This window comes from Grammomys surdaster, unplaced genomic scaffold (genome assembly GCF_004785775.1).
Source record: "Grammomys surdaster isolate TR1022 unplaced genomic scaffold, NIH_TR_1.0 363, whole genome shotgun sequence".
NCBI classification, from domain to species: domain Eukaryota; kingdom Metazoa; phylum Chordata; class Mammalia; order Rodentia; family Muridae; genus Grammomys; species Grammomys surdaster.
In genome coordinates, this window is record NW_021604782.1 from 13,837,032 (window position 1) to 13,847,887 (window position 10,856).

Consider the following 10,856-nt stretch of genomic DNA (forward strand, 5'->3'; position numbering starts at 1 on the left):
GAGAGAGAGAGAGAGAGAGAGAGAGAGAGAGAGAGAGGAGAATCTTGCTCTGTGCTACCTTTTCTAACATTAAAGTTTTGTCCCGTACAAGTAACTTCTTCATTTTTTTCCTCACAAAACCATGAGTACTTCCAGAACGAGACTTTTATAAAGCAACTCCTGCATTGAGCAGACCTTTCATCTGATAAAAAGAGGAGTTGAATGAACGACAGAGAGGAGTGAAATAATTTCACTTATCCTACTTCTCTCATGATTTCCCTACACTTTCTAGATGGCATCTTAACTTTTAAAAACTCAGACTGGAAACACAGTGATCATCTGTATCTGTCTCCTACATATCTAAATGATGCTTAGCAAAGAAGAAGGAGGAGGAAGAGAAGGAAGAGGAGGAGGAAGAAGATGAAGTAGGTGTCTTTTAAAATCACCTGAGTTTTTTCATTGCTAATCCCTTCATTTGCCTCAATCTATCTTTTGAATGCTAATGTACATGCAATAATTTCTGACAATGAGGTAAATTATTTATTGATAGTTTCACTGTAAATGTCCAATTTGCTATTATCTATTAACTTTCCTTTTTCAACATAAGATAGAGCATCCTTACATGACCTTTGCTGATCTCCAGACACAGCTTATAAAGGGAGTCTTTGCTTTGCATTTCTAATGGGTAGTACAAATGGGGCCATTTGACAATCACTCTGTGGAGCTTTTCGTAGGTCCTGAGGTCTCCTTACTCTGCTTTGAGTAAACTGTGGTGAATCACAGTAAGATCACACAACAAATCCCTTTATTTCTTGATAAAACTGGGGGAAAGCTAATATTTTAAGGCAACTTATCTTAACAGGTATACAGAGGAAATTTGCTATTGGGTGCTTGCTCAGTCACTTTCAGAGAGTCAAAGTTAAAAAATTAAGGTGAATATGGCTGAGCCTATATCTGTGACCTTCTTCAACCTCATCTCTCCTTTATTTCAAGTGCAAGTCATGTCTATAGAACACAGTGTTTACACAATGCCCTTGTTGAAAACCATCATATCTGGAGGGCAGTTTTGGAGGAGCAGTCAGAAAATCAAGAGATCTGGATTCAAACCCTGATATGGCTGCTTTCTGATGGTGACAGCTTGTCATTTAGTGTCTCTTTATTCATTTCTCAGGTGGACATAATGCCTTCTTCAGGGCAGATGTAAATGTTACACATGTACTCATAAGACAGTGGCATCTGTCATTATTATTAATTTAATAGCCTGTGGTTGGGAAAAAACATTACTGAGAATTCTTGAACTCAAGGATGCTGTTTATCTAACTTAGGCAGCTTATTAAAATACAGATTCTAGACATTAGCCCCGAGAGTCAGATTTAGTAGGAGTGAGGATAAGAATTTACATTTTGAACATGAGCTCCAGGTGATTCTGATGCAGGTGGTTCATGATCCATACTTGGGGTAAAATGTCATGGAAGGGAAAATGAGCAGCTACCTGGCTTAACAAATATTTGTTGATTCATTGATTGACTCTTTGGGGACTCAAGCTTTCACCTGTACAGAAGCTTGAATGTAGCCATCCCTGAAGTAATCAAGAAATCTCTCGTTATGTATAATTGCCTCCTTGCCTGGAATAACCAAAGCCAGCAGCACTTAGTAAAAATGAGAGCAAGCTGTCTCTGTCTGGAGTACTCTTTGGATATTTGCAGAGAATGCCATCTCTTAGACAACTTATCTTTTCATAAAACAACTCTTTTACTTGCTGTAATTTGAAATCTTTCCTAAGATTCAATAAACGTTGTTTTATGCAGAAAATTCCAATAAAACAGGAATGAAAATCAAAGCATATCAATATTAAATGGGATTGAGAGTTTGTATGATATGTTTGTGACATAATGAAGAGGTAAGTCTCTTATTTTCAGCCTTCCAAATCAGTATGCTGTGTGATGTGTATTATAACCCACATTGTGTTGATTGAACGCTTATCCTTTTCCTGATACTGTGCTGGGTACTATAGGGAATGGAAAGCTATCCTGATCTAATGCCTGGTCCCAATGTTAGAATAATTCACTGACTGGCTGGAAAGAGCACAAAGCTAAAAGCCAGTATATGAACATTAAATTGAACTGAATATTGTTGTTCCTATTTTACTAAGGTAGAATTAGAGACCTGGAGGAGGTAACTTACATAAAACATAATAACATCTTTAAAAGCTTAGATTCCAAGTTGGCAGTGTAATTATACTTTTTTATTGAAGCCTTACTTAATATGATGTATGAGTATAGTACTATACATCTGCTCCATAGCCAGAAACAGAAGGACACCTGTCCTACCCATACTATGCTCACCATGACATGAGAGAGCCAGAATAGAACTGATGCTCTGTCTAATGTCTACTTCCTTTCTCTCCTTATGCAAATGACTGACTGGATTGCAGTCACCACAGCAATTCCAGGATCAAAGTTTGGATCCAGCAACCGTAGGTAAGGGAAAGCTTCATTTCTTCACAGAGTTGAAGCCATAATCTATGGAACTTTGAAGTGACTCTATTTATCTCTCAGGAAGCCTAGTCACCAAGGACACCCCCACCCAATAGATGGATGGCCTGTCTGGGGCTGTAATTAAATTTGCACAATTATGATCCTATCAGTCAAATGCTAGGGCTGTGAAGGAAAGAAACACATGCCTGTTGCCCCCGCCCACGTTAAATGTTGAATTATCTTATAGTTGATAGTTCTCTAGCTTCCCCGACCTTTAAATGCCGAACACTACATGCCTGTTGAATTTTAATCAATTTATTTTTTTCAACTGGAAATGTCAGACTACTGTATGGAATTACTAGGCGCTGCTGATGTGACAAAGATTCAAAGTTCACTGTCTGAAGTCATGGAATAGCACCAAAGCCAGTATGCAATAGGAAACATAATTTGCAGGCAGCCAAACAAGGAAGTAAGAGAACATCTATTTTTCATTAGCTTTCACTTAGAGGTTAGAAGACTCAAATTTATTTTCTCTCCTATTCTCCGGATTGCACAGAATTAGCCAAAGCTACTAGTGACTTAAGCAATATGATTAAGAAAGCTTAAGAGGCCTGATGAGGTCTTATGTATAAAATTCCTACTTTGTGTCTGAAAATGTGGCTTTTAAATTTTAAAACATATATGCATAGTACAAAGTGATGCTTTCATAATGCCATTTTTTTTTCATTGAAGTGAATCATGTACTGACAGTATCTATCCTCCACCTCACTCACTCTTGTCTCTTCTTCAACTGGTTTGCTTCCAGGATCAAATATTCAACCTACTTTCAGGACAGATAGACAGAGAGAGAGAGCACATATAAAACTTAGGCCATGTATATATACATATATAGATACATTCATACATACACACACATACCAACATTACCTACAAACACATGCACACACACACACACACACACGATGAATGCATGAGAAAAGACATAAGATATTTGTCTTTCTGAGTGTGACAAGGTTCATTTAATATGATGATCTGCAACTCCATCCCATCTCCTTTAAGTGATATAATTTTATTCTTGTCTGTGACAGAAAAAAATCCCATAGAGTATATTTATAATGTTTTCTTCGTCTGTTCTTCTGTTGATAGATGACACATAGATTGATTCCTCAATTTGACTATCATGAACAGTGCTGCAATAATTTCCACCCCTCACTTAAATTATATTGCATAATAAAGGAGAGGATTTAATTCCCTCCTACAAAGTAGGAAATCCCATATCCTCTGCACTGCATGAGGGAGAGTAGATTTTAACCATGAACTTGGCAGTAAAATGCATGTTCATGCCGTTGCCCCAATTTTACAGAAGTAACTCAGTGTTCCTCTACTTAGTTCTTAGAATGAAAATTAGTACATGTTTAACATGAACGTAACTGCCTGGCTTTTGATATGGAGCTTCTGTTATGTAACCTGCAGATTTTATGTGTGTAGGTATACGTACACATACACACATACACATACACACACACACACACACACATATTTATCATAGGTTGGATCCAGCAAGCATAGGTAAAGGAAAGCTTCATTTTTCCACAGAGTTGAAGCCATAATCTATGGAACTTTGAAGTGACTCTATCTATCTCTCAGGAAGCCTAGTCACCAAGGACACCCCAACCCAAAGATGGATGGCCTGTCTGGGGCTATAATTAAATTTGTACAATTATAATTCGAGTAGTCAAATGCTAGGGCTGTGAAGGAAAGAAACACATGCCCGTTGCCATTTGATGACATTCACAGGCCCAAGTTTCCCATATATATAATTCCATATATATATATATATTCCATATATGTGTGTGTATGCATTTGCATATGAGTGTGTGTGTTTGTGTATGTCTGTACATACATATATGTATGTGTATAAACACATATAATGTTATAAATATATAAATATATATGTATGAACATATACTGTATATATATAATATTTTATTGTGGCAAATAATTTCTATAGTGCTTATGGTCTCCTAAACAATGAACAAACAGACAAAAAAGCCTGGAACAAAACAAAAGAGAGAACATCAAAGCTATCTGACTGTTAGTCTAGCCCCTAGAAACGGTTCTGAGCAAATAATCTGAGCTCAGTGGATATTGGCTGAAATTTTCCGTGTGTTTTCTTTCTGTTTATCTCCATTGCTTATTATTTCTCAGTGTCTCTACCTCTCTCCACTATGCTCTATATTGAGCATTAATCTCTAGGTTAAGAAAATGGCAAAGCAATTTTAGGAGTTCATAGGTCTTCTTACTTTACTGACAACCATTTCTGCTTCCCTGTCTATCTAAAGTCAGTGCACAGGCCCAGGGTGACAATAGACAGGTTGGACTCCATCATTGTCAATTAAGTTTACCTGGTTAGCAAAAGTTATTTGAGCAAGTTCACAGGCGCAAACTTGTCATACTTGCTCACACAATTCTATGGAATAATATGATTGCCAGGCTTTAGAGAAATACATCTTCAAGCAGGAGAGAACTTGTGTAGGGCTGTTTCTGTATCTTAGCTATATCCACCCAAAGAGGAAGGGCGTAACCTTGCTTAAACAGCTCACAACAGACAAGCTCAGATCCAGTATGTTTTGCAGTTATTCACTGGGTAATAATTGCAGGCTCCTCAAACCAGTTTCTAAGTTTCTCCTATTGATATTTGATCTACTTTTTATCCTCATCAGGTAAAGATCTCAAGCAGACGATACAAATATATGTGTATAATCTTAGCTTCAGTGGAGGATGTCCAAAAAAAAGCTAAACCTGCATTGCTATATTTTAACATTATAAAAGGAATCCAAGATCCCTAGCTACATATGTGTAATCTGTCAATCTTAAATATCACATTAAATATTCAAAGGTTAGCACTATACCTCTGTGTAAACCATTCTTCTTTAGTTCTGAAATTATCTGTAATTTGTGTTATTTTGATTTCTGGGTTTTTACATGCTGTTATTACTACATTCATACTAGCCCATACTTCCACCTTCTAAAATGTTATCTTCCCTAAGAAGGTGCTTTGAAGCTGTGGCTAGTTACTCATTTCCTCTGAGTTCTTGGGGCATGTTTTGTGGATTTGAATCAAGTGTAAATATTTTGTAGACTTTTGAGGTCCTTGAATTTATTTTATTCATCTCCTCTCATATAATATTTCCAGGACTGAGAATCAATAAACATTTCTTTAATGAACAGATTGAAAGAAGCAATGAACAATGAGCAAATAACTAGGGGGTACAGTATGATAAGAAGAGACAATTTGAGACTTTGTTTTCAAACGTTAGATATCTGATTTGCTGACTACACTCTTAGATTATTACGATGATTAAAGAAGATGAGTCTCAGAGCCTAGACCTATTCTTTCATTTCTGTTTTTCTCATGTTTTTTAAACACAGGAGATCCTAAGTCTCACCATTCCATCCCTGCAAAATTCTTATCATTCCAGGGCTCATCCAAGGTATAGGGAATCAGTTCCTCTATAGAAAACCCAGGGATAGGTGTTCATGCCATCTGAAGTACCTGTAAAACAAAACACAATCACTGTGGCCATTTTGTGTCTCCAAAAAACAACCTTCTTAGTGTCTTAAAGGACTCAGTCTGTTGGATAACACTAGGGCTAAAAGTAGAGTACAAAGGAGCACACTTTTCTTATTTTACTTAGTGTGATTTCCTAGTAAAATCAACAATGAGGACTCCAGACATTGATTAAAAATATATTTCCAGAGCTTTGAATGATGACCTATGTCTTTGGTCTTAGTAATCAAGAGTCAGAATCAGGTCAATCTCTGTGAATTCAAGGCCAAACAGGGCTACATAGTCTCCCTCTCTCTCTCTCTCTCTCTCTCTTTCTCTCTCTCTCTCTTTCTCTCTGTCTCTCTCTCTATATATACATATGTGATATATATATATATATATATATATATATATATATATATCATATATGATGACCTATAAATATATAGGTAATGTATTATAGGTAATGTATGTAGAATATGTAATAATATACAATATGTAGTATATTATATATAATAATATATTAATAAATATCTTTCTTGCTTTCTTGGTATCTTAATAAAATCTTAGTTTCACAGTACAGGAATTTTGTCTGTTTCTCCATCCTCAGATGTCACAATAAAGCCTAAAACACAGGTGTTTCCTAAATATACTTTGAATTAGGTGAGAGGAATCATTTCTGAACACGTGCACATCAAGTACTGGCTCCTTTCTGAATTTTAATTTTCTTACGCCTCAGCTCTCACTAAAAAGGAGAATCATGGAAGAGCCATGCAGGGGATACTGTATTGTCTGTCCATTTCAACACCTCTACTCTGAAATTTTAGCAAGAGGCTTAGGGTTCTAAGTCCATCCATTTTCTTATTAGTCATTTCATCAAGTTTCCAAGCAGGTGTTTTGCTTTCAGTGTTTGTATACAAAGAAGATAAACATTCAAAAGGCCATTCATTAGGGAAAGATCTTGGAAATTTTGCTGGTGAAAACCCAAAGAGTAATCTCAAATTTTTCTTCTGTATGATCACACCAGAAAGAGAAGTAGAAATAACTTTTGTAGTTAACTAGTCTATTGATTAATGAGAACAATACAAGCAATCACAAATTTAGAAAAAAGTATAGTATTAGTACTTTTGTTGAGGCCCTTCAGGGAGCAATAGTGCATACCACATTTCCTGCCTGATGATAATGAACTAAACACCTGAATCTGTAAGTCAGCTACAACTTTTTTAAGAGTTGCCATGGTCATGTTTTTTCTTCACAGCAATAAAAACTCTAAGACAGCTTCTTATACTTCATTTACTTCCCATAAGAAGCACATGCCCCAGGTTGTCTATTGAATTAGAATCAAGTCCTAATTACATGAATTTGATACATAGGCAGAGAAGTGGGGGGAGGGGGAGGGAGAAGGAGAAAAAAAATACAGAGGTAGAGGCAGAAGGCAGAACAAACTCCTGAAACTTCCATATTTGTAGGCAACCCTGAAAATTTTCAGTGAGTCAAGAACATAAATAATATGGATATAAATCACCAATATTAGTTACCGCACTGTTATACTTGACAGCTATAGTTTCTATGAGCCTGTTACTTCTGATGGAAACCTGGGTAGTTCATGGCGAAGTTTATTCACTTCCAGTGAACTGCCTCAGTTGTTCATGTCTAAGGAATTCAGTCAGTAAGCTGTCAGTTGGGTTTTATTCTTTCTGGTAGAACCTCATGCAGTACTTTTGTGGAAGATGCTATAGTATTCATAACAGAGATGAACAGCCAGCTCCACATTTTCTAATACTCCCAATATAACATTGAAGGCAACTGATATGTAGGGTAGCCCTTATGAGATTATTTCCGAGTGTGATAAAAATGATCTCCATTTCTTAATCAAATACAGAACATGCTGCTAATGGAAATAGTCTCATGATCTCAGTAGTTTAGTCAAACTCAGGTAGATTTCAGTCATGAAATTCTAAGTGGTCACCCAAAGCCTTCATACGGTGACAGTGTGTATCACTGAGCTAGCATGACTTTGATGGTCAGTTGGATAGGTAACAGGAATATAAAAAGTCTCAGAAATAAATGGCAAATTCAAAATGACACCAGTTCTTTTCACATTCCATCAGTTAGTTAGCACTAGACACATGGTTCTTTCTTACTAGAAGATAGTAAGGAAAAATAACAATATCTCTGTGACATTGGAGGATAGAACAAGATATATGTATACACAGCAAATTCAATCATAATGTCTATTTTCTTAAGTGGCCAAGATGATCAAATGGGCTGTCAATGTTTGAATGATCATTTTTCTGCTGAACCCACAAGACAATATTTAACTGATGAATGTGCAAAATAAACTTTTAAAGACTGTCTGGGGTATTGTCAATGATACATGCATTTAAGGGCAATACCTCTGTTAACATGAGAGAATGTTCAGCAGAGTTTTCACTAGCACTCTGAGCAGTAGAGGCCTTCAAGAAATCACTCTGTGTAACTTGGTCTGGGGTAACAAACCTGCCAAGATAATTGGAATCCAACCTTGCAAGGAGCACAACCTTCTGACCCCACTGGAGAAAAGCACTGTGTGGTAGAAGGATGGAGCCTTTGAGTCTCTCAATGGATCTAGGTGGCTTCAGGGTGGATAAAAACATACCCAAATTACCCTGAAGCCATCCACCTATTAAAAATGCTGTGCAACAAAAGACAGTTTTAAACAGAAATAAAGTAACTTGTAGGCCCACTGAATTCCTGAGTGGCGAAAACAGCTCTGTTCTTGAGGTCATGGTTGGCGGAGGCACTGTTAAGGCAAATTGTAGCCTGGCTCAACCTGTACAATCCAGCTAGTGTTTAGATGCTATATAATGGGCTACATTTGCCAATAAGACATCAGGGTCCAAAGAACAGAAATTGTGAATTGGCAGAATAACCAGAGGGGTACTAAAACTATTTTATAGGCTTAGAAAAATAGGAAGCACTGTTTCAAATGAGTCATACCATACAATTTGTAGGTCTACACAGAACAAAAAAAAAATTGGTAACAGCTAGGGAGTTAATAAGAGCTAGATAAAAACTGTGCTCTTGTATCTTGGGTACGATTTTATTTATAATGGTCTCTCTTTGGTATAAAAGTAAACTTCTGGCTTGGAAGTAAGGTATTCTAGACATGACCCCCATGTGCATCATTTTACTTTTCTTTCTCGATTCAATTGCTAAATTTGTAGCTATTCCAAGCAACCTCACAGTCTGAAAGTGCACTAGCAGGCTACAGGCTCCCTTTCCCAAGTGGCCCCAGACTCCTGCACATACAATCATATAGGCTTATATGATACTATCTGGTTTTGATCAAGGAACAGTGAATGTTATTTATGACTATTGCTTTAATGTTGAAACAGTATGTGATTACCATATTGGGCTGCGAAGCTGTGTGCCACGCAGATAAAGTAGCATGTGCTTCTGCCAATGCTCCTAGGAAGTAACTACAGTCAAGGCCATGAGGCTCCCTTTAGCTCCACCATATTATCTAAGAGTAGGTGGCCTGTCTCAGACAGTCTACAATACTTACATCAAAGTTTCAAAATGAAATGTCAAGTCAAGGAGTTCTATTATTATTCTTATTATTGTTATTTTATGAGTTGCATATGTATATACATGTATGTGTGCAGGTTCATGTGTATGCATATACACAGGCATGCTACAGAAATACATGAGGTACGTTTTTCCACTTCTGCCTTTAAGGTACTCTTTTATTGAATCTCAAGCTCACTTTTTTACTTTTTATCTTGCTAAGATTAGTGGCCAGGAAGCCCCAGCCATCTTTCTATCTTCACACCACTGTCCTGCTACAGGGCTAAGGTTACATGTATATGCAGTCATGTCCAGAGAGTTATTTGGGTGCTAGAAATCTGAGCTCACATTCTGATGCTAGTGTAGCAAATGTTCTCACACACTGAGCCATCTCCCCAGGCTGGAGTGTGTTATTCTGAAGCTCAACACCCTAAGGTAAACTCGAAAATGACTACATTTGTAGTCATTTCACATCAACTAGACAACATGGAAGCTGACTGCCTATTATATGTCCTATATACACATTACATATTTGTGTACACATATGTATTACATAGATATATTTGCTTATATATCAATAAATGTTATATGTGTGTATATATAATTAAACCTTTGTTTACGTATATATGTAAAAAATTGGCAAAAATTTGAAAACCTGTCAGTGGCAGTATTTTTATGCTGCTGAGATACATTCTCCTCATGTATATTTAGCTATGTGGATGTTGCTTGGTTAATAGTTAATTTAGTGTTATATGGCTTTAAAAAGTACCAATTTTCTTGAACTGACATTGAGTCCTTTCTAAATACTTGGGGCTTCAGTATCTGTAAAAGTTTAAAACTACTGCTTTCATCTTTTTGTCCCAATTAGTAAAAAAAATTAAGTGGTAAAATATGTAAAATATTCTAAGAAAATCCTCCCCATGAAGCCATTTCAAGGTTACAAGCATTGCTTTCCCCGAGGCTGCATTAACTGGATACATTTTCACCTGGACAACATACTCAAGGCTTATGGTATTCAAGTCTCCAGAGATAATTCTTATATCTTACACTAAAGGCAGGGGGAACTTGGTGAGCTATTCCGTAGTCTTTTCATTTCTTGTAAGGTCATAATATATCACATGCTTGCTTCTTTGTCCTTTTCCTATTATTTTGTAGGCAAAATTCCAGATACTCAATAATGTTTCTAGGAGATAGGACAGACAATTCAAATGACAAAGTTGCTTATTAGAAGCTGAAAGGAATAAATAGTTAATACTGTTAGAGATGTTGATATGAGGAAACTTACATATTCAAGAGGCATT